General features: G+C 43.9%; 1 protein-coding gene and 1 pseudogene across 1 annotated transcript in view; both read left to right on the top strand.

Moving 5' to 3' along the window:
• LOC124613352 (neurotrimin-like) overlaps positions 1 to 25,652 on the top strand; it is a 351,927-nt gene that overhangs the window by 209,199 nt on the left and 117,076 nt on the right. The gene's annotated exons all lie outside the window — the stretch shown is intronic.
• On the top strand, positions 5,862 to 5,979 carry LOC124614148 (annotated as a pseudogene).

A 25,652-nucleotide genomic window follows, 5' to 3' on the forward strand; every position in this document is an offset into this window, starting at 1 on the left:
TTTCATGAATTACTGCAACTAGTCGTCTTTTCTTATGGTTCAATTTTATTATATCGTGATCGGTTTCTTATAGCCTAGCGACTCACCTCCAGTTGGTGCACACTAATAATAATGCTACAAACAATCAATAAAAGGCGCTAGGAAATTCGAAACCGGTCATGGTACACCAAGACTTTAACAATAATAAAAGGCGTCTGGTTGCCGTAGTTTCTGAAAACCTATTTTCATGATAGACCGAGTTATTTCTAAAATCTTACATTTTAATTTCCTCCCCTTATACATTTCTGGATTACAGACCCAAAAGACTGTAATTCAAGCCAATCACATACTGTTACAAATAAATAATCCAAAATTTATTCTTATATTAATTTCTTCTATAGACCTTCTGTAGATCTTCATATTCTGGGATTGTTGATTGATATATTTCAGACTTCGGGAAACAGTTTTTCTCTGCAAATTTCAGTTATTGTAAACAGTAAAATGAAATACAGGTATATGGGGACGGAGGTTACACAATGGATTCATTCTAAATTTCGTGAAGAGACTAACGTTTTAACGAATGTGATCTCAAAATAACGCACGTTGGGCTCACAATACGGTTTCTTTTTTTTCACGTCTCGTGCATTTTATTTCATTTGTCAATTGTTACAATCGTACAAATAAAGTAAGTGGAACTGTTAGTTTTTATAGTTCACATAATACAACCTCACATTTTAAGAGATGTACTGTATAAAATACACTGACAGAAGAAAGTCCGAACACCAAACAACAGTTAATGAAATTTCGATAATACGTTAGTCTAGGTAACGTATTTAAGTGGTTTACGTTGCCATTTCACAGGTATTAAGCAGGAGAAAATCCATTGAAAACGTGGAATTCTCGAACATTAATAACCTGTAACCGCCAGAATGTTGAATGCAAGCACTCAAACGTGCGTGCATTATGCACTACAGTTCCTGGGTATCAGTCTGTGGGATAGAGTTCCAAGTTGCACTTGGTCAGTCCATCAACAGACAGTTAACATTGGTTGAGGATGACACCCATAGTTGTCAGTAGTGGGATAAGGGTGTTCTGGCGCTCTCTTGGTATGAAATTGACAGCAAATTAATTAAACTGTGACAGGTGATTGATTTATGATCGTAACTTAATGTTTGCTATGTGGTTTTCATGCAACTGCCATTCTTCCTCACTTGAGGGGCACCGTAACCTATTATTATGCTAACTGATTTATGACCACTTGGAGGTTGATTTATGACCCCCTCGGAATAATCTCTTCTGAGAAACCCCCCTCCCCCACCCCCCCCCCTTCCTCCTCCCCGCCCCTCTGGGAAAAGCGACACTTTTTCAGTTCTGAGACATTTGTCCCCCTCCTGGAATATCCCCCAACCCCCTTGCATCCAAAACTACTCCTCTCCCCTCAACCATCTGGAAACTGGCGGGAAAAAGACTCAGTCCATGCTGAGCTGTTGGAGGGGGAGGTTTGAGGGTAGTTTATTCTGGGTACTACCCTCTTGGAAAATGGCGGGAAAACCTCAGCTCTTGTCCTCTTCTCACCTTTCCCACTTGGAAAAATGGTGGAAAACGCTCAATCTCTGCTGATCTGTTGGACTGGAAGGTGCAAGTATTATTCTGCACAGGAACAACATGTCCTAAGTATGTAATTACACTGCTGCAAACTGGAGGTGATGTCTTGTTGCAAAATTTTCGTGTGTGTGCTCTCCTTGACGTGCAGAGATCGGCTGAGATAATGCTCAATGGCACCACCAGATGATGTCCCATACCTCCACCCATCATCCACTCCCTCCTCGAAGCATCTAGAACAAATTGACGGGAAAAATCGCTCAGTCTGTGCTGGGGTGGTGGACTTGAAGGATCCCATGAAAAGAAAATTCAACTACATTGCAAAGGGTCTAGTAATATATTGTTTATTTATAAAAACTGAGTTTGCATACCAATTCGAAGGAGATGGACCTCTTTATTTGGCGGAAAAAAATGGTTCAAATGGCTCTGAGCACTATGGGACTTAACATCTGAGGTCATCAGTCCCCTAGAACTTCTTACACCTAACTAACCTAAGGATGTCACACACGTCCATGCCCGAGGCAAGTTTCGAACCTGCGACCGTAGCGGTCGCGCGGTTCGGGACTGAAGCGCCTAGAACCGCTCGGCCACTGCGGCTGCCTTGGCGGAAAAAGTTCGTCTACTGTTTATTTAATTTTGGATGATGCAGATCTTGTAAAATACATCAAAAAGAAGTAACTGAATATGTAAATAGATCACATTTTTCCGATAGCACCGTCATGATATCCATGTCAACGTAAAACACTCACTGAGTGTCATTATACTGTTACAGATCGCACTAAACATATTGGGCAAAAACCTGCATATCGTGTATTCACACATGCTGCGCCACACTGCATCACATGAGCCACACTGCCAGTAACCGTTTCAAGACGAGTGTTGGACTGGGAGGCGCCTGTCACCTGCAGAGGAATGTATGATACTAGGTGTCAGCTTTCACATTTGATACCAGACTCAATTCCTGTTTTGTTCCCAAACACACACCTTCCACATCAGGTCAGTGAAAGCAACTGCACTATGTGATCGACCTGCTGTGTGGATACTAACTGAAGAATGCTGGGAGAAGTAACCTCCCCGCCTTTCCTCCCTCCAGTCCCCTCCTTCCCTCCCACCTTGACCCACTGGGTACTTTCTTTCAGACAAAGCATCTGTTGGTGGCAACTCTTAATATTGATACCTGAGAAAGTCCTGTTAAAAAACATGCTCCCTCTCTCTCCCTCCCTTACTCACTCACTCTCTCTCTCTCTCTCTCTCTCTCTCTCTCTCTCTCTCTCTCTCTCACACACACACACACACACACACACACACACACACACACACACACGTGGTTACTCCTGGCCAGGGAGCGTCTAACCCCTCTTTTGTCCTGAACAAAGTAGCTGATACCTAGGAAATCCCCACCACTCCACAAGATGCTGGGCTGTGGATGTCTTGGAAATAGTCCATTTGCGCTACCCCCACCCAATCAAATTGATGTACTAACTAATTATATCAATACCCATGTATGGGACAGTTTTCTTTTCCTTCCTGTCGGTGGATACTAGGATGGCATGTTTGACAGGAAAATCTGGGTCTATCCAGAATTCAGTCCTGCATCTGCTCAGTTTCTAAACACTACTCTTCCCCTTCTGGATTTTCCTTTTCTCCTATTGTTGGATACTGGCACAGTTAGGTCATTTGGCGGAAAAACCACTACGTTAGTGGTAGCTGAAAATGGATGTGAGTATTTCAAATTTCAGCTCTGTTGCGCTATCTCCTTAAGCAATTTGCAAGAGACTCCAAATGGGTCAAATGGCTCTGAGCACTATGGGACTTAACTTCTGAGGTCATCAGTCCCCTAGAACTGAGAACTACTTAAACCTAACTGACCTAAGGACATCACACACATCCTTCCCCGAGGCAGTATTCGAACCTGCGACCGCAGCGGTCGCGCGGTTCCAGACTGTAGCGCCCAAGAGACTCCATTCTTCAGGGGATAGGAGACTGGAGTGATTCACTACACCATTATCACCAAAAACAAATTAATAAATTCTGAATTTGACGTCGCCATTGGAAGCAGTGCTGTGAAAATGATAGGCGTAATTTCAGATTTCGGCAGGAATTTTGTGTGAGTTCCGACCATCTACAGGTCTGCTAAATGTATTTTTAAGTAGTGTAGAATTCCCAAGTCGGTCTTTTCTGATACACCAGGGATAATGAGGAGAGGAAAGGCTCTACTGCATGATAGCGTAGTAACAACAACAAATTCTCATCTATTGAAATAAATACCACACCATCTTTGCACTGGAAGACAGAGTCCACTGGGACGTATTGTGAAGCACTCGACACCACACAAAGCAGCCGTCACCATATGAGCAGCGTACTCCGTAAACACATATACTTAAACCACGATCCATTCCATAACAGCTGTCACAGTTAGATATCAGATATCGCGGAAAATTCCGTAGAACCACGTACGCCACATCCTTGCGTTGGCAACGCTGACAGCTGCGTACTCATCTCCCAGCACCACTCACCGTCCATACCAGACCTTCAGAGGTCGGAGAGACTGCCACCATAACTGCCTACTTGTCAACCGGACAATTGGAACAATTTTTTTTTTTTTTTGGGGGGGGGGGGGGGGGAGTGGGAGGAAATAGTCATCTAGTGTAAACACTCGCCATATTACATGGGACATTGACATTTCCAGAGCCACAGTTGTCCGATACTTCGCTCATTGTTGATTGTCACTAGATTGGCAATGTAATTGTGATATTTAATTGTAATTAAACATACATATATATGGCTGGTGTCCTAGGACGACTCCACTTTCCACCATTGCACGTGGCAGAGGTACCTAGTAGCCAGAATGAAAGCAAGTTTCCAGCTTAAGGCGCGAGCCGCCACTGAACCTCACAAACAATTCTGGTGGGGTACGAAGGTGCAGTTGACCCAAAGGGCGGGTTAATAGAGAACTAACACTCGTTATTAACCTGACCAGAGGGCGAGGAAATTCACGAGCGTAAACTCTTCTGATCTTGAAGCAGCCACGAGCTATTTGGCGGAAATATTTCTGGAACTTTTTGCTGTTAAAGGCGATTAGGGACAGAAATGAATTATGTTTGAAGTTCCATCAGGCCGATAAATTTAGCAGATGTCCGATTTAAAGAAACTGGGGAATGGAGTGGCCTCGATCGTGCGACTGTATCTTTAACGAGCATGAAGCTTACTACTTACTGTTTTTTTACTGTCGAGCCTCCTATCTCCCCTCGAGCCTGTCCTTGCTCTCGCCAATATTTTACCTTCACGGCTGGTTTCATTGTCCTTAAAGTTCTTCTACAACCGTGAAATAACAGGTTAAGTTCTTCAATCTTGAAACTGTAAATAAATACCAAAATCTTCTTTTCTTAACAAATAATCTAATAGTCTTGTTGTTGCTGCTGTTGTTGTTGTTGTTGTTGTTGTCGTAGTCTTCACTCCAAAGACTGATTTGATGCAGCTCTCCATGGTACTCTATCCTGTCCAAGACTCTTCATCTCTGCATAACTACTGCAACCTACATCCCCCTGAATCTCGTTACTATATTCATCTCTTACTCTCCCTCTATGATTTACACCCCTCACGCTTCCCTCCAGTACTAAATTGGTGATCCATTGATGCCTCAGAACGTGTCCTACCAAACGATCCTTTCTTTTAGTCAGGTTATACCACAAAGTTCTCTTCTTCTCAATTCTATTCAGAACCTCCTCATCATTTACGTAATCTACCCATCTAATCTTCAACATTCTTCTGTAGCACACCATTTCAAAAGCTTCCATACAAGGCTACACTCCATAAAAATACCTTCAGAAAGGACTTACTAACATTTACCCTATACTCGATGATAACAAGTTTATATTCTTCAGAAATGCTTTTCTTGCCATTGCCAGTCCACATTTTATAGCCTCCCACCTTCGATCATCATGTCATTTTGCTCCCCAAATAGCAAAACTTACTTTAAGTGTCCCTTTTCCTAATCTAATTCTCTCAGCATGACCAGATTTAATTCGATTACATTCCGTTATCCTCATTATGCTTTTAATGATGTTCATCTTACATCCTACTTTCAAGATTTTGTTCATTCTGTGCATCTGCTCTTCCAAGTTCTCTGCTGTCTCTGACAGAATTACAATGTCATCGGCAAACCTAGAAGTTTTTATTTCTTCTCCCTAGACTTTAATTCCAACTCCAAAATTTTCTTTTGTTTCCTTTACTGCTTGCTCAATATACAGCTTGAATACCATTAGGGATAGGCTACAACCGCCAATGGCCTTGCCGCAGTGGTAACACCGGTTCCCGTCAGATCACCGAAGTTAAGCACTGTCGGGCTGGGCTAGCACTTGGATGGGTGACCATCCGGTCTGCCGAGCGCTGTTGGCAAGCGGGGTGCACTCACCCCTTGTGAGGCAAACTGAGGAGCTACTTGATTGGGAAGTAGCGGCCCTGGTCTCGGAAACTGACATACGACCGGGAGAGTGGTGTGCTGACCACATGCCACTCCTTATTCGCACTCAGTGACGCCTGTGGGCTGAGAATGACACGGCGGCCGATCAGTACCATTGGGCCTTCGTGGCCTGTTCGGGAGGAGTTTAGTTTAGTTTATAGGCTACAACCGTGTCTCACTCTCTTCTCAACCACTTTTTCCCTTCCGTGCCCTTCGACTCTTGTAACTGCCACTTGGTTTTTGCACAAACTGTAAATAGCCTTTCGCTCCCTGTGTTTTACCCCTGCCATCTTTACAATTTTAAATTTTTTGGAAATTTCTGGTAAGGTCTTATGAGACCAAACTGCTGAGGTCATCGGTTCCTAAGCTTACACACTACTTAATCTAACTTAAACTAACTCACGCTATAGACAACACACACACCCATGCGCGAGGGAGGACTAGAACCTTCGACGGGGGGAGCAGCGCGGACCGTGACAAGACGCCCCAGACCGCGCGGCTACCCCGCGCGGCTTACAATTTGAAAGAGAGTATTCCAGCCAACATTGTCAAAAGCTTTATCTAAGTCTACAATTGCTATAAACGTAGGTTTGCCTTTCCTTAACCTATTTTCAATGAGAAGTTGTAGGGTCAGTATTGCCTCAAGTGATTCCAAATTTCGCCGGAATCCAAACTGATCTTCCCCGAGGTCCGCTTCTACCAATTTTTCCAATCTCCTATAAAGGATTCGTGTTAGTATTTTGCAGCCGTGACTTATAAACTGATAGTTCGGTAATTTTCACACCTGTCAGCGCACTGGAATTATTATAAGCTTCTTAAAGCCTGAGAGTATTTCGCTTCTCACATACATGTTGCTAGCCAGATGGAAGAGGCTATTAGCAGCTCTAATGAAATATTCTCTACTCCCGGGGCCATGTTTCGACTTAAGTCTTTCAGTGTTTTGTCAAATTCTTCACGCAGTGTCATATGTCTCTTCTCATCTCCCTCTACATCGTCTTCCATTTCCATAATGTTCCCCCTTGTATAGACCCTCTACATACTCTTTACACCTTTCTGCTTTCCCTTCTTCGCTTAGGACTTATCTTCCATCTGAGCTCTTGATATCCATACAGGTGGTTCTCGTTCCTTCAAAGGTTTCTCTAACTTTCCTGTAGGCAGTATCTATCTCACCCGTAGTGATATATGCTTCTACATCCTTACATTGGTTTTCTAGCCCCTCCTGCTTAGCCGTTTTGCACTTCTTCGTCGATGTCATTTTGTAGACGTTTGTATTCCCTTTCGCCTGCTTCATTCATTGCATTTTTATATTTTCTCTTTTGATCGATTAAATTCAATATCTCTTAAGCCACCTTAAGATTTCTACTAGCTTTCATCTTTTTACCTACTCGATCCTCTGTTGCCTTCACTATTTCATCTCACAGAATTACCCATTCTTCTTCTACCTTATTCCTTTCCGCTGTTCTTGTCAGTCGTTCCCTAGTGCTCCGTCTAAAACCCTCTACAACCTCTGGTTATTTCGGTTTATCCTGGTCCCATTTCCTTAAATTCCTGCCTAATAGTTTTGAGACAAAATAAATAAAACACTTCTTGGAAAAGTTTCTTTCATTGTTTTTATTCTTGTCTGTTTTGAGTTTTGCCGAATTTAGAGTTCTCCTGAGGCACCATGACTTGTCAACAACACAAATTTTTGTGCCAGATTAATTACAATGATGAACACTTTGTAGCAAAACTGAAGTGCACGGACCAAAAATTACCTCTTCTTCATAGTAGCTCTGTATTTCGGACTCAGTTTTAGATTGTAGAGCTCTTCCATTACATATTTTATAAACTCATCTATACTCGCATTTTTGGTCGTAGTTGTAAAATGTACGAGTTTGCTTTCTGCATAAGTAATTGCCACATGAGTAACTTTGCCATCACTGTGTCGAAATTGTGTGACACTTGCGTTAACAGCTATCAATTTCTCACGCTTTCCCATGCATTTCATCTCCAAAACGAGCCGATCTGACAAAACCTAGCAAATAGCTACTGTGTCGCTCTCAAAGGGCATATGTTTTTTCATAACTACTTCCTTGAAATTTAAGTCAGATGGACTGTCTGGATTTCCATCGTAGAGGCAATGTGCTGCTTTCACTCGATAAATCATTTCTTTTTCATGGAAAAGAAGTGATATCACAAACTATATCATACCATTTCGTACGCGCCACGTACGCGATTGGTCCAATGGCGTAGTGATGAAGGCGGCTAATTACTGTAAAGGAGAGGGGGGGGAGGGTCACTTCCATGAATTTTAATTCGTGGTAAGATTTATTAGTTTAGGAGAACAACGAAAGTTATTAAGTATTCATAATTTTAAAGTATTCGGAAGTGTAAAACTGAGGATCTAGTAAGATCCAAACGCTCGACCTTACGTCAAATGGCTCTGAGGAGTATGGGACTCAACTGCTGAGGTCATTAGTCCCCTAGAACGTAGAACTAGTTAAACCTAACTAACCTAAGGACATCAGAAACATCCATGCCCGAGGCAGGATTCGAACCTGCGACCGTAGCGGTCTTGCGGTTCCAGACTGCAGCGCATTTAACCGCACGGCCACTTCGGCCGGCGGCCTTACGTCTACGCCGCTGGTCTCCCATTGCGATTTCTATGTATGTATTGTGATATCTGGTTCATATTAAAAGAAAATCATATTTCCTTAGTGCTTTTTTCGGTGTTGGCGTCCTGTCTGAATGTTAATAAAGAGAACTCAAATTATTATGATGCTTTTTCTTGGCATACAAAACTAAATACTTTCTATTTGATCCCTTCACAGGAACTGACGTCATGTGCCACGTGACAAAGTAATTAGTATCATGGTTGATTCAGCTTTTTTGGACAATGGTCGTAAGGTAATTTAAAATCAAGGTCTACTGAATGATTGAAAAGAGTAAAATAACCTAGTTTCTGTATAATCTGCCCCTCTCAAAAAAGCAAACGAAATTTTCTTTTCTTCGAGGGAAAAGAAAACGTTCATTTGTCGTAAACAAAATATCCTTCCTAACAACGCAATAATTCAGTTTCATATCCAATTTTCGCCCTTCTCTACAAATCCAACTCCATTTAGCCGCTGGCGAATAGAGGCAACAAGTTCCCTGATGAATCTGTTAGTCTGTGACAACTCATCTCATGGGTCATGAACTGCTTCGGACTGGTCTGGCTTGATTGTCGGTGCTGGTCGTCTACTTTTAATAATTTTCTCCGTCTCTGCCCGTAGGCGCTCTGTGGGACTGAGGTGAGCGTCTTTGCGAAGCCACTCCAACATCTCAACGTCTCCGTTCATTTCAAATTAGTGTTTTACACAGTTGTCTGTGTGGACAGGAGAACGGCCATTTTGGAAGATTATTCTGTCATCCGAAAATCTCAGACAAACGAGAAAAAGCATTACGTTCTACAGTATTTCGCAGTAGTATTTACTAGAAAACGGACGCTTCAGTTGCCACTTGCTGAGGTCCATCCCCAAACTGTGGCAGCAGTTTGGACACATCTTTGTCTTTGACGGACATATTTGCTATCAGATCTCGCTCCTCTTGGTCGATATATATGGGCTGAAGTATTTGGTACAGTTGGAAACACCTTCTCACCCGTAACCATAAGTAAGAAAGCCATTTTCTTCTTTGTGCAAGTGCGAAGTTTAATCTGGCAGCCCTATGTTGTTCCTTCAACAATTCCTTAACCGCTGATTTTCGTCCATACCTTCCTTTCTCGTTGAGACGACGCAAGATGGTCGACCTGCTTACACTTAGCTGGAGGATATTCCTAATTTCTGCACAGTCCTAAAACGGTATCCATCACTACAGAGGAATATACTATTGTCTTGGTCGTCCGTTTGTCTGTGGACGTCCAGGGCGAAGTCGACGGTTAACGTGGCCTTCCTCCGCCTTCAAAATGGTTCAAATGGCTCTGAGCAATATGGGACTTAACTTCTGAGGTCATCAGTCCCCTAGAACTTAGAACTACTTAAACCTAACTAACCTAAGGACATCACACACATCCATGCCCGAGGCAGGATTGGAACCTGCGACCGTAGTGGTCGCGCGGTTCCAGAATGTGGCGCCTAGAACCGTTCGGCCACCTCGGCCGGCTTATCCGCCTCTCCTCGAACATGTATCCTAGGGCACACGAAATTGCACTGATACAGTATCCGTCTTCATAAAGCGCAAGAATGCGACCTTTATTAAATTCCATGCGCTGTGACAATTCGCAAGTAAGAACGTACTGACAACGCAGGATGGAACGAAGTTCGATACAAGGTGGAAGCAGTTCCTTCGCCTCAGAAGTCAAATTCATTCCCGATTACAACTTTGAAAAAAATATTTAATGAATCAATTCCTTGTGAGCATTGTTTAGAGGATGGTGTACATGTACTCGTATTTTGTCTCGAAACATCATATGTAGTAATAAAAGACACCGTTTTCAGAGATTAAAGATAAAATTTCGATTTACATTGTGTATCTAAGGTTATGTTGCTCCAGCTGTCGTTTGTTAGCCAACTGTGTTACCTCACATCTCACACAACAGAATTATGTAACAGCGCTACATGCAAGTGGGAGGAGAGTGAATAGGTAAAGCGGTGAGTTTGTAATCTCTTGCTGGCGAGTCCAGTTGCTTCTACAAATCCGGATCGTTGTAAACCAAGAATTGTTAGTTTAGGAGGAAAACGTCAATTGTAATGTTCAGAGTACTCGTAGTATCCTAAACATTTGTGTAATATGGCTTCCAATGATCGTTGGAGGAAGAGAAGGACAAACAGTCTCCCCGGGTTTCCCTATTATAAATACACGTTAATTGGAGGATGAACTCAGTCGTCGGTTGTTAATCATGTTGTATTTTCAGCGGTATCATACCCTTAGATGTTAAATTCAGTTTCAATTAATGATTTCCACAGCTACAGGAACACGACGTGTCATAATTCTTAGGCAAACTATAATGCGGTGCTATCAGACGAGAAGATCGACCCGGCCCACGATGCGCAGACTTTGTTTTTAAACCTTTCCGAAACAGGACAGTTGGCTTTTCTTATCCGGTGAGGTTGTGAAGATGTTTTAATTACAATGAAATGAATACTACTAGTCGCATACAGGCATTGATATAAGTCAACGGGGACAGTTGAAAACGTGTGCCCCGACCGGGTTCAAATGGCTCTGAGCACTATGGGACTAAACATCTTAGTTCATCAGTCCCCTAGAACTTAGAACTACTTAAACCTAACTAACCTAAGTACATCACACACATCCATGCCCGAGGCAGGTTTCGAACCTGCGACCGTAGCAGTCCCGCGGTTCCGGACTGCAGCGCCTAGAACCGCAAGACCGCCCCGACCGGGACTCGAACCCGGGATCTCCTTCTTGCATAGCAGACGCTCTATCCATCTGTTTTTTTTTATTTTTTTTTATCGTTCACTTTCTCAACTTATTGCCCCGCACTACATTCATAGTGCCCCCGCCCATTATACTCATTACTTAGGGCTTTTTGCCGACTCCCGTAAGAGTTCGGGCACTGTTTGTGCGGATGCGGATGCATACATGTCCGAAAGAACAGATACCAATTTCATATATTTGTGTAAAGATGTTTTAAGCTTAAACTGATTTTTTTTTTTTTTTTTTTTTTTGCCTATGACTGTGTTAAATGAAGTCATCTTAACAGCACTAAATAGTGGTTTGTGAAGAGATTACTGGCCGCACTTTGCCGCATTTCGCTGGGTAGTAGCAAAATAGCTTACTGGAGGGAAAGGAGGAACGAAATGAAATCTCTCATGTTGGCACGTCGTGTGACCTTTATTTCAATGAATACAAAATCATGTGGAACGAACAATGAAGTTGGTAGTAGAAGCACACTCTTGGGTTTCGCCGTGTCTAATTTGTAAGCTAAGCGCAACACATGTTGTGACACAGTCATGAATGTGGAGTCTGAAACGATGCAAAGCCAGTTTAGGTCGGAACATAGAGAACTGGAAGCCACGGTACTACTGAATTCTACAATTCGTAAGCATTGCTTGCTCATGAAATTACTGTTGCAGTGTAGTTATACTCGTAGAACCCAAGAAGTCAACTGCGTATTATCCGCTGAGAAAATGCGGTACTAAACAGCCTTCGCTATATCAGTTTACTGAAACTCGTGTTCCACAGAGTTAGAATTTCTGGTTGGCGACTGAATGTAAGGGCTCTGATTCGGATGTGAGTTTTGCAATGCTGAAATATTTTTCTAAATCGTTAAAGTAGATACTGTACTTTGAGTTATTCGGCGAAACTGTGAATTTGGACCACATAGAATGAGTTTAATGAAAAGGAAAAAGTTGATTTGCAGTATATTTTTTCCCCTTGATCTACTTCAAATACGCGACGTCGACAAACACATCTGCTGGAGAAAACTGTTGTGACATTTAAAGGAAATGTTGTATTCAGCAAGAGCGGGTCTCGTATCATCATCTGACCTCATGACATCGCTGGTTCCTTTATTTTTGTTTTTCCTCCATCTAGTTGTCTACGGGACGATCATGCCGGGTGTTGATAATTAAAGAGCAGCTACTCACAGACGTCCAGTGTGGGCTGTAATTATCAAATCGCAGCGAAAGTTAGTAAATATGCATATGCGTTAATGCGGAACCCGATTAGTTCCAATTTTGGTCACCTGGAGCAAATCTAGCGCTATTAATTCAAGAAAGACGTATAGAAATATTTCCGTTCGTAATGGGTTAGGAATGGGACATGGTCAGGAACGGTTGAATAAGTAAGAAAGGAATAATGTTGATTTTATTGTTAACCTCCGCTTACACAGTTTGCTCAAAATGAAAACTAGAGACTTCGACGAGATTCTGCCTCCGTAAAATGACGTGATTAACAGTTGCCTACAGTAGTTGCGGTGGAATCTTAGCAACGTGTCCCTCTATAATGTGCTTCAGATCGTGTGGAGACAGAACATGTACTTGGTAAACGTGTTGCTTTAGACAACCCCAGAGGCAAAAGTCACATGGAGTCAGATCAGGAATCACGTCCTGTGTAAGGAGGCCTCAACAATGTGCAGACTTCACGGTACACCTGACAGACGTTCCGGTTGAATTCTCTTAAGAACAGACCGAGAATATAAATCCTTATGATTCCACACCACACAGTCATATACGGCGAATGCAGTGACTCTTCGCGTAGAAAATGCAGTCGAACAATACCACGAATTCTGCCCTTCACTGTATTCACAGGACCCTGTGGTGTAACATTTGCCTTGTCACTCGTTGGAATACTGCAAGGCCATGCTACGTATCACGAGGCTTCAGTTGCTGCACAGTCTGCATCTTGTACGGATACAACTGTAAAATACACGCAAAGCTTTCCATGCTGTTGACCATGGTACGAAGAATTTTCGTGACACAGCACGAGCACTAACGTACCCAGGGCACGTGCTGCATAATAGCAATAGCAGCCTCGTCAGTAAGTTCCACTGGAATAGGACGCCTTCTTCATCCAGGCGCCACACCAAGCTCACTCGTGTTTTCGAATTTCATTATCACCTCCCTTAAACCATTTAATGACGTATTCGTCCCCTCGGATCCTTTAGTCGGCCGTACACCGTCAGTTCAGCGCTGTTAATTGCTGCTGCTTAAATGAAGCAGTTTCACTAACGGCGTAACCTCTCTTTTCTTGACAGCCATACTGTTCACTCACGTTATGGTCTGTCAAATGGCAGCGTGGATGTCATACCGTCATACAAGGCACATGCACTTCCGTGTGTAGCTGTACTTTCATTGTAAGCAACCGGTATAACATCTACTAACCTTCCTTCATGCCTGGTGACATAGTGTTTTAGATGAAAGATTTGTATCTGGAACACTGTTCGAAGCCCTATTCAGTTTTAGATGATCAACATTTTTCATAAAGGTGAATAATAGATCGTTCGTTAATGTTGGACTTTCTTCCCTATCCTAACACGTCTATCTGTTATCATTTCATCTACATCTACATCCATACTCCGCAAGCCACCTGATGGTGTGTGGCGGAGGGTACCTTGAGTACATTTATCGGTTCTCCCTTCTATTCCAGTCTCATATTGTTCGTGGAAAGAAAGATTCTCGGTATGCCTCTGTGTGGGCTCTAATCACTCTGATTTTATCCTCATGGTCTCTGCGCGAGATATACGTAGGACGGACCAATATACTGCTTGACTCCTCGGTGAAGGTATGTTCCCGAAACTTCAACAAAAGACCGTATCGAGCTACTGAGCGTCTCTCCTGCAGAGTCTTCCACTGGAGTTTATCTATCATCTCCGTAACGCTTTCGTGATTAGTAAATGATCCTGTAACGAAGGGCACTGCTCTTCGTTGGATCATTTCTACCTCTTCTATCAACCCTCTCTGGTACGGATCCCACACCGGTGAGCAGTATTCAAGCAGTGGGCGAACAAGTGTACCGTAACCTACTTCCTTTGTTTTCGGACTGCATTTCCTTAGGATTCTTCCAAAGAATCTCACTCAGGCATTTGCTTTACCGGTGATTAACCTTATATGGTCATTCCATTTTAAATCACTCCTTATGCCTACTCCCAGATAATTTATGGAATTAACTGCTTCCAGTTGCTGAACTGCTATATTGTAGCTAAATGATAAATGGTCTTTCTTTCTATGTATTCGCAGCACATTACACTTGTCTACATTGAGATCCAATTGCCATTCCCTGCACCATGCGTCAATTCGTTGCAGATCCTCCTGCATTTTAGTACAATTTTCCGTTGTTACAACCTCTCAGCATACTACAGCATCATCTGAAAAAAGCCTTAGTGAACTTCCGATGTCATCCACTAGGTCATTTACGTATATTGTGAATAGCAACGGTCCTATGACACTCCCCTGCGGCACACCTGAAATCACTCTTACTTCAGAAGACTTCTCTCCATTGAGAATGACAGGCTGCGTTCTGTTATCTAGGAACTCTTCAATCCAATCACACAATTGGTCTGATAGTCCATATGATCTGACTTTCTTCGTTAAACGACTGTGGGGAACTGTATCAAACGCCTTGCTGAAGTCAAGAAACACGGCATCTACCTGGGAACCCGTGTGTATGGCCCTCTGAGTCTCGTGAATAGCGCGAGCTGGGTTTCACACGATCGTCTTTTTCGAAACCCATGCTGATTCCTACAAAGTAGATTTCTAGTCTCCAGAAAATTCATTATACTCGAACAAAACACGTGTTCCAAAATTCCACAACTGATCGACGTTAGAGATATAGGTCTATAGTTCTGCATATCTGTTCGACGTCCCTCCTTGAAAACGGGGATGACCTGTGCCCTTTTCCAATCTTTTGGAACGCTACGATCTTCTAGAGACCTACGGTACACCGCTGCAAGTTCCTTCGCGTACTCTGTGTAAAATCGAATTGGTATCCCATCAGCTCCAGCGGCCTTTCCTCTTTTGAGGGATTTTAATTGTTTTTTTATCTCTCTGTCATCTGTTTCGATATCTACCATTTTGTCATCTGCGCGACAATCTAGAGAAGGAACTACAGTGCAGTCTTCTTCTATCAAACAGCTCTGAAAAAAGACATTTAGTATTTCGGCCTTTAGTCTGTCATCCTCTGTTTCAGTACCATTTTGGTCACAGAGTGTCTGGACATTTTGTTTTGATCCACCTACTGCTTTGACATAACACCTAAATTTCTTAGTATTTTCTGCCAAGTCAATACATAGAACTATACTTTCGAATTCATTGAACGCCTCTCGCATAGCCCTCCTCACACCACATTTCGCTTCATGTAATTTTTGTTTGTCTGCAAGGCTTTGGCTATGTTTATGTTTGCTGTGAAGTTCCCTTTGCTCCCGTAGCAGTTTTCTAACTCGGTTGTTGTATCACGGTGGCTCTTTTCCATCTCTTATGATCTTGCTTAGTACATACTCATCTAATGTATATTGTGCGATGGTTTTGAACTTTGTCCACTGAACTTCAACACTATCTGTACTTGAGATAAAACTTTTGTGTTGAGCCGTCAAATATAATGAAATCCGCTTTTTGTCACTTTCCCTAAACAGAAAAATCTTCCTACATTTTTTAATATTTCTGTTTACGGCTGAAATCATCAATGCAATGACCGCTTTATGATCGCTGATTCCCTGTTCTGCATTAACTGTTTCAAATACTTCGGGTCTGTTTATCACCAGAAGGTCTAATATGATATCGCCACGAGTCGGGTGTGTTTCCACGCCGACAGGACGTTCACCGTTGACCTCACTTCTCCATGTTATTAAAATCTTGTGGGGATGCAAGAATGTCCTTTCCTGCCTCACTAGCTAAATATAATAAGGCGCTATGTAATTGATCCACGCCGCCGATTGATTTCGACCGTGAGAGATAGCACTCCCACATGCCACCAGCATCCAGAACACTCACTTGACGTCACTTTTATAGGACATCGTTAGAATCTAATTATAATTTTTTACATAATTACCTCAGTACCATTATGTTGTAATGCATGTATAAATACTATAACACTTGGCAAATATGCAAAAAGGAGCAATGTGTTTCTTTGAGGGTTATGGCATGTTTTTCAAGATTTTATATGGGTGGCAGGAAATTAAGGTGTAAAGTACAAATCTGACAGATCACTGTAATTTTACAAACGATATAGTTTGATAGGTTGATTTTCCTTTGCATGTATTAATTCTTTGCAAACGTAATTATCGCTAAGTACTTCATTTATGACGCGTTTCGAATAATCATGACCAGATAACTGTGGCCAAAATTAACACAAAAGACAGAATTAAAAAACTTTATATACAGGGTGGTCCCGAATTCATGGTACAAACTTTAATGGTAGGTGCAGGACATTGTAACAAGGATATATTGTATAGGAATGTATAGTCCCAGGTGACGCGGTGAGGCGTAAACAGGGGAAATAACGGCCGAAAGGAAAACGAAAGATTTTATTGAAATCGTTGTTGACAAGTGTCATGTTTACAGTAAGTGTTCAAAATTGCGTCCACCATGAGCGATACATGCTTGACAGCGTCGGTGCAGCGATTGGCGTACACGTTCAAAGATGCCTGGTATTTCACGCACACCTGCAGCAGCTACAGATATGCGAGCAACGAGATCCTCATCTGAGTCAACTGGAGTCTCATAAACAAGACTCTTAAGATGTCCCCATAAAAAGTAATCGAGGCAAGAGAAATCAGGAGATCGGGGTGGCCAAGGGACTGGTCCACCACGCCCAATCCATCTAGCACCAAACGTGGCATTCAGGTAATTCCGTACAGCAGTGCTGAAGTGTGCTGGCGCTCCATCGTGCTGAAACCACATGCGGTTACGAATGGCGAGCGGAACATCTTGCAGCAGTTCTGGTAACACTTCTTGCAGAAAAATAAGATAGCTTTCGCCACAGAGTCGCGTGGGTAGTAAGTATGGCCCAATCAAAAAGTCGTTCACAATACCAGCCCACACATTAATACCGAAACGTTGTTGATACGCATGTGGACGCGTTGCATGTGGATTATCTGTTGCCCACACATGGGAATTGTGCGCATTAAAGACACCCTCGCGTGAAAATGTCGCTTCATCTGTAAATAGCACATGACCTACGAAATCCGGCTGCAACGCACATTGCTGCAACAACCACTGGCAGAAGTTCACGCGAAGAGGATAATCTGCCGGATTCAATGCTTGTACTTTTTGAAAATGGAAGGGGTGTAAGCGATTTTCATTTAACACTCTGCATACAGTCTGATGACTCACATGTACGTCACGCGCAACAGTTCTTGTGCTTGACTCGGGTCTATCAGCCACTATGTTCAAGATGCGTTCTTCCAGTCTTGGAGTGCGTACAGCTCTTAATCGACCAGCGTCATGTCTGTTGACGTCGAACGTACCTGTTTCACAAAGTTGACGATGTAACCGTTGAAAAATTCTATGATCCGGCATTCGTCGATTAGGATACTCCGCGCGATACATTCGTAACGCAGCTCTGGCGTTACCATTTGCACGGCCGTACATGTAATGCATGTCTGCTTTTTCTGCATACGTAAAGTCACCCATCGTCTACGGCAGCACAATTGTGAATGGCGCTTGTCCCTACTGCGATACATCATGTTCATCTACTGCCCTCTACCGGCAGTGACACCAACCGATCACTCCATTTCTCTTTCCCCTGTTTACGCCTCACCGCGTCACCTGCGACTATACATTCCTATACAATAAATCCTTGTTACAATGTCCTGTACCTACCATTAAAGTTTGTACCATGAATTCGGGACCACCCTGTATAAATACTACAAGACCAATGTAACATCAGGGAGGAAAGTGCTTACAGCATGCTTAGGAAAGCTCATAGGAGTGAGCAATACAAGACAAATGTACACTCTCATGTGTACATTTAAGCGTGTTTTCAAAAGACGTTACTCTGAGATGTCGCATGCCATATTGGAGACAGCAGACTCGAGCACCGTATCGCTTCAACTTGGCGCCAGATGGCGTCGATCTCAAAGATAAAAGATATCAGGCCATAGCGTTTACAATATAAGAAACATCGTAAACATTCCTCACATTCCTTGTTTCTTACAACGAGCGTCATATCGTCAGTGAAAGAATTTTATGAATAAAACGTATCGTGGGACATACGCGAAGAACTTACTGCACACTAGGCACTATGTCCAAATATTCGTTCCCGCTTCGCACGTCGGGCGAGTAGTTTCTATACCTTCCCGCCTCAAAGATAGCCCTGCTAGCGCTTCCTTATTTGGTCATTTGTCTTCCTTGGCGTGTGAGTCGTTGTGTGCGTCACATCGTTGTTTGTCTCACCAGCGTCTCTTGTTTGTGGCTCAATTCTGACGCCGCATTGTCTTGCGCTTTGATGTCGTCCTTGGCTTCCAGGAACATCCTGCAAACAGGAACTGACAGTTTAGCTTTGATAAGTCCACGTGGCATATACAGCCGAGTCCGTCAGAAATTCGTGATTGTCTTGCAGAGACGATCAAGGTTACTTCACCAACAAACTCACATGGCTTACTTCGATTCTGAATCGAATGTATTTTATATCAAGTTTCTAAATCCGCTTCAAGTGGACAGTCTCCTTCTGGGGAATCGACAAGAAGTCCCTTTGACTCATCTTGATGGCCGTAAAAGTACAGTTATTCCGGCGAATATGGAGTTGGAATACGCGAATATCAGGGTGTTTGACAGTTCCTTCGAGACTGTCCTGCTTCCGTTTGCGGGCATAAGGAATATACGGCGTAAAATCTGATCTGCTCATCATCCTTTACAAGTTTATATTAGAGTCAGATCGGTGGACATGGTGGTCAAACAGAATATCCCCCAATCATCTGCAGGTATGGGGATGAAGGATATATACACTCCTGGAAATGGAAAAAAGAACACATTGACACCGGTGTGTCAGACCCACCATACTTGCTCCGGACACTGCGAGAGGGCTGTACAAGCAATGATCACACGCACGGCACAGCGGACACACCTGGAACCGCGGTGTTGGCCGTCGAATGGCGCTAGCTGCGCAGCATTTGTGCACCGCCGCCGCCAGTGTCAGCCAGTTTGCCGTGGCATACGGAGCTCCATCGCAGTCTTTAACACTGGTAGCATGCCGCGACAGCGTGGACGTGAACCGTATGTGTAGTTGACGGACTTTGAGCGAGGGCGTATAGTGGGCATGCGGGAGGCCGGGTGGACGTACCGCCGAATTGCTCAACACGTGGGGCGTGAGGTCTCCACAGTACATCGATGTTGTCGCCAGTGGTCGGCGGAAGGTGCACGTGCCCGTCGACCTGGGACCGGACCGCAGCGACGCACGGATGCACGCCAAGACCGTAGGATCCTACGCAGTGCCGTAGGGGACCGCACCGCCACTTCCCAGCAAATTAGGGACACTGTTGCTCCTGGGGTATCGGCGAGGACCATTCGCAACCGTCTCCATGAAGCTGGGCTACGGTCCCGCACACCGTTAGGCCGTCTTCCGCTCACGCACCAACATCGTGCAGCCAGCCTCCAGTGGTGTCGCGACAGGCGTGAATGGAGGGACGAATGGAGACGTGTCGTCTTCAGCGATGAGAGTTGCTTCTGCCTTGGTGCCAATGATGGTCGTATGCGTGTTTGGCGCCGTGCAGGTGAGCGCCACAATCAGGACTGCATACGACCGAGGCACACAGGGCCAACACCCGGCATCATGGTGTGGGGAGCGATCTCCTACACTGGCCGTACACCACTGGTGATCGTCGAGGGGACACTGAATAGTGCACGGTACATCCAAACCGTCATCGAACCCATCGTTCTACCATTCCTAGACCGGCAAGGAAACTTGCTGTTCCAACAGGACAATGCACGTCCGCATGTATCCCGTGCCACCCAACGTGCTCTAGAAGGTGTAAGTCAACTACCCTGGCCAGCAAGATCTCCGGATCTGTCCCCCATTGAGCATGTTTGGGACTGGATGAAGCGTCGTCTCACGCGGTCTGCGCGTCCAGCACGAACGCTGGTCCAACTGAGGCGCCAGGTGGAAATGGCATGGCAAGCCGTTCCACAGGACTACATCCAGCATCTCTACGATCGCCTCCATGGGAGAACAGCAGCCTGCATTGCTGTGAAAGGTGGATATACACTGTACTAGTGCCGACATTGTGCATGCTCTGTTGCCTGTGTCTGTGTGCCTGTGGTTCTGTCAGCGTGATCGTGTGATGTATCTGACCCCATGAATGTGTCAATAAAGTTTCCCCTTCCTGGGACAATGAATTCACGGTGTTCTTATTTCAATTTCCAGGAGTGTATAATTACGCAGGATAAGAAGGGATCGGTTTTGTATGTAATGAGAGTGGACACTTCGGCACATACTGCCCGAGTCGTGTCATAGTCTTCAAATCCACTTACGAACAACGTAAAAGGCTAACTTTAGCGGATCTGGTTCCTCAAGTGACAGCCCTTACGCCTAACCAATTTCCTGAGGAGCAACGCGAGCAATTGCGTGATGCTTTTAGCGCATTTCCGCAGTTAATATCGCGTAGGGACTTTACTTACGTGCCTCCACCACTTCCACTTCAAAACAAACGTAGACGGACGCAAGATGGTGAGAAGTCAGACTGTACCTCTTCTCTTCTCCGCTCTACTGAAAAGACTGCGTTGGAGGATGCCTTCCCCCTCCCCAAGTTCGGACCAGATGCTGCTCAAGATTCGAAAGCGTCCAGCACCTCCTCCAATGAAACTAGCGAGACCGAGACCGCCTCTTCGGAGTCACATGAGGATAGACCTGTTCCGGAGCTCCACACTATATAGACGGACTTGCCCGGAATACTTGAGTCTGTTACGTACTTCCATTCTTTTTCTGCGCCCACTGTTGGAGAAATCACACCACAGGCCGCTGCTGATCAGAAACAGATCGGCGCAGGTGTGCCAGTGCAACTTGCGGTGACTAAACATTTGCTCCAGAAAGCGTTAACGCGTTACGGCGCTGAGAGGACGAGGGAACTCCGTCGGACCGAGGAATTTTATTATTCCGTCTTGCGACAACTTTATTACGGTGCCAGACAAGATCGCTTACGATTTATAGATGTCCGCTATGTTAAGGTGAAGCACCTTCAGTTAGAGAGACAACAAATGAAATGGTTCATGGTGTGAATAAAATCCCGCTTCTTCCAACAGGATGAATTGACTTCCTTATATCACCTTATCCGGTTACGGACGCGTCGAAAAGAGCATGTACCATGTCCCTTAATCATTCGTGTATTGACGTCCTAACGTGTCATTTCCAGTGCGATCTATAATTACTTTACCGACCTTTATGATGTCCCTACTACTGAAACGATTGCCCCTGACGCATTTACTCCTCTTCTGGATTGCCTATCTTCTCTCACATTAAATGATGCATTTCTAAGTGACCTTACTCGCGATAATATACATCGCCTTATTATTGATTTACTGTTGTGAAAATCACCGAGACTCGGCAGTATTCCTAAGGAATTTTGTGTACATTTTTGGTTTCTTATAGGTGATACCATTTCATTACTGGTCAATGAGGTGATCTGGGGATGTTTGATTCCTGATCGCTTCAAAGTTGGTAAAAACGTTCGAAGACAATCGGGCGTCCAGACACTGATATATCACGCCCTGTTACACTACTTAATTTCGATTACAAAACTGTCGCTCCATCGGTTAATAGCCGCTTGTCGATACTGCTAGAGAAAATTCTTGCTGTTCGTCAAAGCTGTGTAGGCTGGGCGCATGATTCTGACTTCTGTAGCCGAACGCCGGGACGTTGTCTCCGCGGCTGTGGCGACTTCTGGCTCTAGAGCCTTGCTTTTTATTGATTTTAATAAGGCATTTGGCCGGGTCAGTCACAGCACTGCAGGTGCTCAAGACGACCGGTCTCAATCATACTGCTTGTCAGTTATTACCCAATATTTTTACTAATATTCACGTATCTGTCGTAGTGAATGGTCAACTGACTCCCCTAGGCTTACCTCCGTCTGGTCTTAACGCAGGGTAGCCTCCTCTCCATGTCACTTTCTCTGTTGTCCTTTGAACCTCTGCTTCGCCGTATTTCGGCTCAGTTATGTGGCTGGTAGATATTAGGAGAAACCTTCTCGGTACAAGCGTACGCGGATGATATTATGGTACTGACATATCCTTGCTCAAGAAGATATTGATTTCCTTTTGTTGAGTCTCCGGGGACAACATTAATGAAAGGAAATGTACCATATTACCATTAAAGCATTTTGAACACTTTGACATTCCATGGGCAACGGTGGTTGTTCGCCACATGTCGTTGGGGATTGATTCAGATGGCTCTCAGCACTATGGGACTTAACTTCTGAGGTCATCAGTCCCCAAGAACTTGGAGCTACTTAAACCTAACTAACCTAGGGACATCACACACACCCATGCCCGAGGCCGGATTCGAACCTGCGACCGTTGCGGTCACGCGGTTCCAGACTGTAGCGCCTAGAACCGCTTGGCCACACCGGCTGGCCGTTGGGGACTACCGTGGGTCGCTGCTCGATGAGAATGGCTGCACTCAGTTGGCGGGAAGTGACGAATGGAATTCAAGGGGCAATTTGTGAACACGAACGTCGTTCCCTTAGTCTTCTTCAAAAAATGCGTGTCTTAGATTCCTACATTTTCAGCATAGTGTTCCATGTTGCACATATATTCCCGCTCCCCGCGATGATGGCACAAATCGATGCTATTGTCGGTTATTTCCTTTGGAAAAGTTATATTTTTTCACTTCCCTTTGAGGGTTGGGACTTCCCAGTATCAAAGTAAAGGCTTCAATATTGTTTATAGGGCGTGCCATTTTAACATGTACTCGAGTAATTCATTCTATTACATTTTGCTTATTTATGTGTCTTCGAACGGCTAATATGACTCCCTCTGCCAATGTTGGCAAGATCAACTCTAAATTGCAGAACATACGTGAATTTTATATTACGATAAGTTTTCTGGGAGCCAACATCTTATTAGTGACATATTTTGCCACCTATCTTTGCTTCCTCGTTGGGGCTACAATCATTCCTCTCCCCTGTTGAAATGGCCACGCCATTGATATCCTGGAAAACAGTGTGGTTTCGCGTTAGTCTTCCTGTCCTCCCGACGGAAGTCGCCTCGTCGTGGTATAAGGTCATTCGCAGTCTGACCCTGACCAACGAACACCTCCATCGCTTTGGTACGACTGGTTTTCGCCACACATGTCATCAACCTGATACGTTGCCACACAGGCTCGTCTCTTGCGGACGAGAACACTGGCACTGGATTCATCGACAACTGGCGTTCCTTACCCGATCAATTGAAGCTGCTATCTCGGTTGAACTTCTCTTTTTCCAGACTTTTTCGTTTCCCCTCGGACGAAGACCAAATCGATCGTATGGCTCCCAGGACAGTAAACCCACTATGTAATCGGCTGTGTCAACGATCCAGAACCCCGTGTTTTACGCCAGTACTTATGAAAGCTCATTGTAAGTGGCAGAAGATTCCACGTTATCGTACTTTATCTGCAAATACGTTGAACCTTGTCTTCCATCGCAAAGGAACTGGATAGCTTTTTTTCGTTTCTTTTCCTTTTTCTTGTTCTGAAGTCTTTTCTCATTGTGTCTTCCTACAGAAAAAATTGTTTTCATTTGACTCCAGCAATTGGGAAATTACGTCTTTTCGTAAAAAATAAAAACAACGAAGAAATTGAAAAGTATAGACAATATAAATAATGAAAAATTAAATAAATAAACCAACCTAGTACCATATCTATGTGAGGGACAAGCAAAGTGACAGGCGGGGTAGAGGCATCGTGGCCAGGCCTTGGGTTTCGACCACAGCCCACCTTCGCTCCACCCAGCCTGAAGCTGACTGTGTTTATCCTTTTAGAAAAAAAATAGTGGCTCAGTGGCAAAGCAAAAAATATGGGATGTGAATTGTGGAAAGCAAGTTACCAGTTTCACATCAGCCTTCTTCCAAAGCTCTTTCTTTCTCAACCTTTTCTTGTCTATGAGATACCGGGAAAAAATTGCTTTGCGCTTGATTTTTGTGCAACCCACATAATGGAACTGTGTTTCAAGTCCTCTGCCATCTTTTATTTACAGTCATTTGACTATACGCTGGACAAAATCACTAGACGAAACTGGTTAAAAAATTCCATCGAGAGACAGCAATGTAAAGGCGATCATTACAAAGAAATACAATAGTATTTTTAATTATCTTTCAAACAAAGCAATCAACGGACAGCCTGCTGAGAACACAGACCTGTTATTTCAAAACATACAAAAACTCATCGTAAATAACAAATTTTCTAACTCTTCTAGGTTGAACTGGGAATAGACAGAGATAGAGTGATAGAGGAGGGGGCTTGCGGGGGGGGGGGGGGGGGGGTGACACTAAGGGCAGGGAAATGACAGTTGAGTTGGAAACAGAACATGGTTGATAAGGCAGGCAGAGGTGAGGGGGGTGTAAGTAAGAAAATTGGCAAGTTTTGGGGTGAGTGAGTGGAGGAACGAGGAAAGATGAAGGGTAGCATGAAGGAACGGAGGGGAAGAAAGAAGGAACGGAAGGAATGTTACACCAATGATTCATTTTCACCGAATTTTATATAACTTCATATACTGACCGAGTGAGTTCGGTAAAAACAAATGTTACGCTAAATTTACTAGAATATGTTTAGATTAACTGCTTCTTAATTTTGATTTACGGCTTTAAAATTTTAACATTTTGAAGAGTATAGAATTTTGTTGTATGGTGTGGCTGAGGACTATTATGGCACAAATATTTCAACCAGAATCCACATTTAAATGATCCTTCCACAGCACGCAGGCGTTCATGTCGCTGCTTTCAACAACTGTACCTGCCTTATTTTCCAAGATAGGGTCACACCTTTCATTGTGCATGTCTCAGGAAAACACCTCCTAGCAGCAGGAAATTATTAAGTAACTGCAAAGTTTCAAAGCCGTTGATCAGTTTATTGAACACTGTGGATAGTATCGCTAGAAGTAGCTGCACCCGTGAACGCAATCTGCCCGCTGGGGACCGCCAGAAGAGAAATTGGGCCCATGACTTGACGCAGTCTCCAAGTCTCCTCACGCTCTGCTTTAGATGTGTCAGATTTTAGTAAAACTTTTTGT

The sequence above is a fragment of the Schistocerca americana genome, chromosome 4, assembly GCF_021461395.2.
Source record: "Schistocerca americana isolate TAMUIC-IGC-003095 chromosome 4, iqSchAmer2.1, whole genome shotgun sequence".
NCBI classification, from domain to species: domain Eukaryota; kingdom Metazoa; phylum Arthropoda; class Insecta; order Orthoptera; family Acrididae; genus Schistocerca; species Schistocerca americana.